The 8305-nt window shown below is 40.3% G+C and overlaps 1 pseudogene; it reads left to right on the top strand.

Moving 5' to 3' along the window:
• The first annotated feature begins 2467 nt into the window (after positions 1 to 2467).
• Positions 2468 to 2741, top strand: LOC108513314 (cytochrome b-c1 complex subunit 6, mitochondrial pseudogene; annotated as a pseudogene).
• The last annotated feature ends 5564 nt before the right edge of the window (positions 2742 to 8305 follow it).

Genomic DNA, 8305 nt, shown 5'->3' with positions numbered 1-8305 from the left:
AAGAAGAGGAAGAAGAAGTAGGAGAAGGAGAAGAAGGGAAAGAAGAAGAAGAAGAAGAGGAGGAGGAGGAAGAAGGAGAGGAGGAAGAGCAGGAGGAGGAGGAGGAGGAGGAGGAGGAGGAGGAGGAGGAGATGACAACAGGGGACAGGGGAGACCCAACTTTCTATCAAAGTTCTGTAAGAGATTTCTTCTTACAGAATGGAAGATTTCTTCTTTTTTCTTTTTTGGAAATAAAGTCTTGCTCTGTCGCCAAGCTGGAGTGCAGTGGTGCAATCTCGGCTCACTGCAACCTCCAACTCCCTGATTCAAGCGATGTTTCTGCCTCATCCTCCTCAGTAGCTGGGATTACAGGCATACGCTACCACACCCAGCTAATTTGTTCATTTTTAGTAGAGACAGGATTTCACCATGCTGGCCAGGACTGTCTTGATCTCCTGACGTCATGATCTGCCCACCTCGACCTCCCAAAGTGCTGGGATTACAGGTGTGAGCCACCGCGCTCGGCCAGAGATTCTTACATCTACCTTCAGTGGGAGATGAGGAAGATCATTATGGCTTAGACAATGCTGCACATGTAGGTTGCTGGTATGTCCTGAATCCACGTGCATAAAGCACTTCCCGTTTTTCTACTGTAATGCAGACTCTCCAGCTCAAGGCCTAGAGTATTTGATCCCAAGATCAAGACATAATGCCCCTTGAATAGTAGTGCTGTTTGATTTCATGTGTCACATTAACACACAGCTCTCCTACATTCCTTCACTAACCTTAGGATTGAGCAAGGTCTTTAAAATTTTTTTTTGGTTCAAATTATTGAGCTGGGAGCAGGGTGCTAGTTCTACAGTCAGCATTCAACATTTTTTTTTTTTTTTCAGTGGAGATTTTCCTTTGGGCTATACTTGCCTTCCAGTACGTTTCTGCAATATGTGGTGGTAATTTTCCTTAACTTCCTCCTACTGCCTCTTATACTCACCTTCCCGAAATAATTTGCCTCACTTAAATAAGTTTTCTTAGAGGTAGGTTGTCAGGCAATTAAAAAAATTAGATTCCAAGAAATCTATTCTGTTTGCATTGGACTTTTTTGAGATTCTGTGTGTTCACAACAGTACTAAATCAAACTCTGATGTGGGGGAAAAAGTATGTCAACCAAAAATTTTATATACAGCAAAATCGTTCTTCAAAAATGGAGGTGAAATTAAGACATTCTCAGGTAAATTTAAGTGATGAAGTTTGTCATTAGTAGACCTGCCACCCACACAAAGCTAAAGGGAATCCTTCAGGTTAAAATGAAAGGACACTAGTCAGTAGGTCAAATCCACATGAAGAAATACAAGCACCCCATAGATAAATATAAAATATGGCATAATGTTTTTTCTTTCTTTCTCATTTCTGATTTAAAAGTCAATGCCATAAAGTAATAATTATAAAACTGTGTTAATGGATGTACAAAAAGATGTAATTTCTATGATGATAATTGCACAAAGAAAGAAATGAAGAGAATGGAGCTGTATGGAAACAAAAGTTTTTATATACCATTAAAATTAAGTTGCTATTAACTTGAACTAGATTGTTATAAGTCAGAATGAAGTATAATCCCCAAAGCAACCACTAAGAAAAATAACTCAAAAAAAATCTTAAGGAAACAAGGGAATTAAAATGGTACATTAAAAAATATCTATTTAACGTAAAAGATGGAGAGAAAGACTTTACATGTATGTAGATAAAATAATGATGTAACAAAGCTTGATCCAGTTTTTTTGATGTTTGGTGGTTGACAGCTTTGAAGTTTCATCCTTCCTCCTTCTGTTTCTGCTTCACATCTGGGCAAACTGATAAGAAAGCCTGGGTTCTCCCTCCTTCAGCCAGGGGAAGTTTGAACCAGATGCAGGAACCTATGCTCTGACCCTACTCCCTAACCGCCATAAATACCCCAAGCTTTTCTCTGCTCTCTCAAGCCATTTTTTGGCACTGCTTATGAGCCACAGTGCTCTTTTCAGAAAGCCTCATTATGTGAGTCATGAACCGTTCCATTTTCTCTTGGGGGTGAATATGGTATCATTAGTCTGGACATCTAAATCAAATTTTGGAAGGGATTCATCCTATGCAGGGTGACCATAAACAAATCAAGGCAATTATAAACGGAGAGGGGTATATTGACTTATAAAAAGATAGGTGCTTATATGTCACTTGAACTGATGAAATAAATAAGTCCGCATTAGACTGTGATATTTTGTATATATGGTGTAATACTACAGCAGCCATATACACAAAAGCTACTCAAAGAGCTATACATTCAAAAACAGTATAAAGCAAAATGGAATTCTGAAAGTTTTCAAGTAACCCACAGTAAAGCAAGTAAAAGAAAACAGAGAAATAAAAAACAAAACAAAATATTCAAATCCTTTTTGATTCTGAAGTGGATTAGGTGCCGCTGTTGCTGCTCATGTTGACTCTGGAGCCATAGCCAGACATGGGACCGGAGGATGAGCAAAAGATGCTGAGCAGGTCCTGAGATCCTAAGGAGGTGGAAGAAGAAGAGGAGGAATGAGTGAATCTCCTAACAACATTGAGAGAGCAATATGAGCAGTTGGAGGAATGTGTAAAGGCCTGGGAGCAGTCAGAGTCTGTGACAAGCATGTAGCCTCTCGATCACATACAGAAGAAGATCGCAAGAGGAACTCTTTGACTTCTTGCATGCAAGGGACCATTGCTTTGCCCACAAACTCCTTAACAACTTGAAATAAATGTGAGGACTTATTCACCCCAGCCTTCATCACCTGGGCATCAGGATATTTCTTTATGGTTTTGAATATGCCGTTTGTTTCTTATTTATATAACTGTAAGTTCATATGAACCTCATAGATTTTGGCTTAGTCTAGTAGCTTCTATGTAATTTGCAGTGATTCCATCTTAATAAAGTTCTGTGATCTGCAAAAAAAAATAAAGTGGCAGCCTTAAGTCCTAACACACCATTAATGATATTAAATATAAATAGTCTTAATGCAGCAATCAAAAGCAGAGATTGACAGAGTGGATTAAAAAGCAGGGCTCAACTGTATGTTGTCTGTAGGAAACTCACTTCAAACATAATGACACAGGCAGTTTGAAAACAAAAAAATGGAAAATTGTATCTATACAAACATTAATTAAAATAAAGTAGGAATGGCTATATTAATAAGCGATAAAGTAGATTTCAGGGCAAAGAAAATTACCAGAGGCAGAGAGGAGCATTACTAATGATGAAGGATCAATACACCAAGAAGACAGCCATCTAAAAGAGCTGCAAAATGTGTGAAGAAAAAACTGATGGAACTGGAAGGAGAAATAGACAAATCTACAATTATAGTTGAAGACTTCAGTGTTCCTCACTCAACAATTGCTAGAATAACTAGACATAAAATCAGTAAGGACATAAAATAACTCAAAAATTCCCTCAACCAACAGTATATGGTTAACATGTATGGAATATTCTGTCTAACAACAGCAGAATATACATTCTTTTCAGGCCCACAAAGTAGACAGCAGCATAGAACATATGCTGAACCATAAAACAAACCTTAACAAATTTAGAAGAACTGAAATCATACAGAGTTCATTCTCTAATACTATGGAATCAAACTTGAAATCAATATAGCAAAATGATCAGAAAATTTCTGAACACATGGAAAGGCAACAGTATACTTGTAAAAATCCCATGGGACAAAGAGGAAATCTTGAAGGAATTAAAAAATACACTGAACTGAGGGAAAATGAAAACACAACATATCAAAATGTGTGGGTGCACACCTAAGGCAGTGCTGAGAGCAACGTTTGTATCTCTTAACACATGCACTAGAAAAGGAGAAAATTGAAAATCAATAATCCAAACCCCCAACTCAAGAAGTTTGAAAACTTCAAAATGTAAGCAGAAGGAAGGAAAATAAAGAACAGATATCAATGAGATTGAAAGCAGAAAAACAATAGAAAAAAAATCAATGAAACAAAAATGATTCTTTGAAGAGATCAATAAAATTGATAAACCTCTAGAAAGACTGGCAAAGAAAAAAAGAATAAATACACAAATTACAAATATCAGGAGTGAAACCTGATATATCACTGCAGACCTGTAGACATCAATATGATGTGGGTTACTATGAATAACTCCACACATGCAAATTTGACAACTTAGATGAAATGAACTAATTCATCAGAAAACACAAAGTTCTGCAACTCTGCCAATGTGAAATAGTTATTTTGATTAGTGTTGTAACTTAAAGAAAATTGTATTTGTAATTAAATATCTCCTATAAAGGAAATTTCCAAGCCCAGATAGTTTCAATGGCTACTTCTACCAAATGTTTAAGGATGAATTGACATCAATTCTATACAAAAATCTTTTCCAGAAAATGTAAGGGAACACCAGTTCATCTTTGTGAAGTGAATAATACCAAAACCAGACTGGTCTCATACCAAAACCAGACAGAGTACAAAATCTTAGAGAATAGAATTCAGCAATTTATAAAAAGAAATATGCACTATTTCAAGTGGGATTTTTTTTCTAGGGGTACAATGATGATTTAATATTAAAAAAGTCATCAGTATAATTCACCAGAGTAACAGACTAAAGTTGACGTGGAAAAAAGAATTTGCCAAGATCTAATATTCAGTTATGATTAAAAACTCTCAGAAAAAATAGGAATAGAGGAAGAACATCCTCAATTTGATAGAGCATTTATTTAAAAAATTGCAGTTAGCATTATGTTTGATGGTGCTTTCCTTCTAAGACAGGGGAAAGGCAAGGATGTCTGTACTCACCACTTTTATTCAGCATTGTGCTGGAAGCTCTAGCCAGTTCAATAATGCAAGAAAAGGATATAAAAGACATGCAGATTTGAAAGAAGAAATAAAACTGTCTCCATTTGCAGATGACATGATTAGCTCTATAGAAAATCCCAAGGAACCTGCGAGACCCTCCTAGAAACAAAGTGAGCTCAGCAACGCTGCAGGAGAGCCCCATGAAGGAGGGGTTGGGGTATGGACTCTGGATTGGCTGCTTTGCACGTGAAAGGTGTGTACGGTTGAGCTGTTTCTGATCTTTAGGAACTGGTCAACACTGGGAGGGGCAGCCCCTTCCAGGTCAGCAAGGCTCCAGATGTCAAAAACATGAGAATACAGAAAATAAAGGACGTGGTTACTACATCCAGGCTCGCCGATGGCTGGCTTCTCTTCATCCTGCCGGTCTCAGCTTAATTGTCACCTTTTCAGAGACAGCTTCTGGGGGACCATGCAGTCCAGATGCCCCCGCCCACCTCATACTCCAAGCAGCGCCCTGTTTGTTTCATTCACGACCTTCACATTTTTAGTTACTTGTCTGTTACACATGTGTGTCTTCTGTGAGCGCAGAACCATGACTGCCTTATTCATTGTTAAATCCCCAGGGCCTGGCAGAGGACCTTGCATATAAAGGGCACCCAATAAATATTTCTTTAATGAAAAAAACAAATGCATGAGGATCACAGAGCTTAAGTGGCTTTCCAAGCGTGTACAGCTGGTAAGTAGAGAAAGTGGCAGATGAGCAGAGTTCTCTGGACTTCAGTTTTGCTTATTTTTTACTCTGACACATTATGGTGCTTCCCAAAGCCACGAGTGCGTCATGAGCCAGCCTTGCCTGGCATTTAGGTCCTCTGAGAAGCTCCAGCCATGACACCGCCTGGTCCCATTGGGTGTGAGGGGCTGAGTCCCCTGATTCTGAGGGAGGCTGTGCAGCTCTGCATAGGGTCTGGAACAGAACTGCTGTCCTCTTACCAGGGCCCACTGGCCCAATGATGACCAGTCAGACTTGTGTGAAATTTTAGATTAAGCCCGTCCCAAGGGCTCGAAAGATATTTGATTCTGTAGGCCTGTCAGAGTTGCCAGATTTGGCAAATAAAAACATAGGATTCTTAGCTAGATCTAAATTTCAGGTAAGCAACAAATATTTTATTAAATAAAAGTATGTCTCAAATATTACATGGAACATATTTAGAATAAACCACAATTCGCAGTTTATCTGAAGTTCATATTTACCTGGGAGTCCTGTCTGTAAGCTGGCTGCCTTCCCAGGGGCATGTTCCAGGAGACTGGATTTTAAAATAGATTCTTCAGTTGATTTCTCTCATCAACCATGTTGGAAACAACTGCTAATGCCAATCTGTAATCCACTAGATGCCATTTTTGCTCAAGTTATTAACTGGCAAGTTTATACATTTTTATTTAATTTATGGATCTGGAGTCCTTGTCATTCATTAACAGTGCCTCTCACTGGCACAGGAGACTGGAGAAATCACTATTTTTCCAGGGCTTATAATTTATAGAGGAAATTCCTGATATACAGAGATGGGATGAGCTAGCCTTGAAGACAGGTGAAAGGACTTCCTGCCAACTGTCCTGTGTGCTCTGCTCCTGCGGGAAGGTTACTGGGCTTGTCAGCTAGTAGAAGGCGGCAATGTCAGAGAATGACAGGGTGATCCTGTGTTTTTTCTTGGGGTGGGTGGGTAGATAATGGCCCCAACAACCAGAAATGGGGACACAAAGAAGTGTCTTTAGGTAAGAAAGACACAGTGAGATGGTTTTGGAGATGTTCACATTTCCTTTGTGCATGCGGGTGGAGGCATTTACCAGGCAGGCCAGTGCTGGGTCTGCATTTGGGAGCGCAGGTGGAGCTGGACGCATGTGTCTCGAAGTTGTCAGTGTGCTGGTGGTAGGCAACACTGGGCTGTGAGTGCAATCATCCAAGCGCAAGGACAGGGCCTAGGAAAGTGTGGGAACAGCCAACTCCCTTCCTGTTCGTGCTGCTCTTTCACGGTCCACCTCACCGGCTGCAACCCACGCACAGAGTTCCATCGAGTCCCACTATAGGGGGCTTCCCTGGTGCCCACCCACACCCTGTAACCCCAGGGCTTTATTTGAGGCAAACATGGTTGAGTGTGATCATGATGCTGGGATTATGATCCTCAAGACCTACTCACTGCAGCTGAAACACTGCCCCAATCTTCTGCACAGTGAAGGAGGCCATAACAAGAATCTCTGTTACACACATGGAAAAGTGATCACATTTATGGGTTACTCAAAGACTACAGTCTCCAAAAAGGCATATGGGAAGGATAAATGAACCGGAACCTAAAGGTGTTTTTCCCCTGACCTCTAGAAATGTTGGGCAAGTTCACTTCACCTCTCCGTATTCCGTCTCCTCACCTGTGATGGTGTAAGTGTGGTGCCTTCCTCGGAGGGCTGCTCTAAGGGTTAAATAAATGTACATGAGTACATATATATATGTATATATTGATGTATGTGCATATGTGTGTATATATGTCTATGTATGTACACACACATAGATACATGGTGTTTAGAATAAGCTCTGACATGTACACTCAATAAATATTAGCTATGTATATGTTGAATTGTATTAAATCATATGTAACTCTTCGATTCCCTTTGAACGAGGTTGTGGACTCTTTTGTGTTCTTTTCAGGCCAGAGTGGAGGCAGGCAGACAGGTTGGAACCCATATTTCTGCTGGCTGAGGATTGGGGCCTCCTGCCATCTGGTCTTCTTTTGTTTTTATGAGTTCAGAGCAGGATAAACTCTTCAGCCTCTCTCTTATCCTCAGTGGAAAGAGCCCTGGGCTGAGAAAAGGAAATACGGGTGTTTATCCACTTCCACTGGTGAAATGGGAGAGAACACGGTGTGTTTGAGAGAGGGCAGCAAGTGTGGCAGGTGCTGTTTGTTCCCCAGGTGCCCCTCAGTACTGAGGCACTCCATGCCAGAAGTTGACAGTTCACAGCCAAATTCCTCTGTGAAGGTTGCTCTCTGGCTTGCCCAAGCTATCCACTTCTTGTGGGCAGCCCCCATCCAATAACTGGTTGATGAGGAGAGGAGTCTACAGGTCCTGACCTTTGGCCTCAGGATGGGAGAACACCAAAGAGCCATTCCAGATCCAAAAATTCTTGCAGCTGAGCTTTCCATTGAAAGCACCTTGCGTTCAACTTCTTCCTTTGCACAGTTTTGCTTTTTTCACCCCTTATAGATGTGACTGTTAAGAGTAATTCCTAATAAACCTTCTGCATATGAATCTCAGAGCTTTAGAGACTCTTTTTTTTTTTTTTTTTTTTTTGAAATCCCAACTTACGATAATTGGTACCGGAAATGGTCCCACAAAGCACAACCTAAATTTGGGTTTTGAGGATGGATCATCCATTGGCTTACTGGCAATGAAGACCACGTCACTGGTCTAAGTGTACCCTGATAGTCCCAGTGTCAAATTGTGAAACAATTGTTGAGATTTTCAACAG

This window comes from Rhinopithecus bieti, unplaced genomic scaffold (assembly GCF_001698545.2).
Source record: "Rhinopithecus bieti isolate Rb0 unplaced genomic scaffold, ASM169854v2 scaffold_32096, whole genome shotgun sequence".
Classification (NCBI taxonomy): domain Eukaryota; kingdom Metazoa; phylum Chordata; class Mammalia; order Primates; family Cercopithecidae; genus Rhinopithecus; species Rhinopithecus bieti.
The sequence above is the reverse complement of the archived record's forward strand: the minus strand, read 5'-3'. Positions and strand labels throughout refer to the sequence as shown.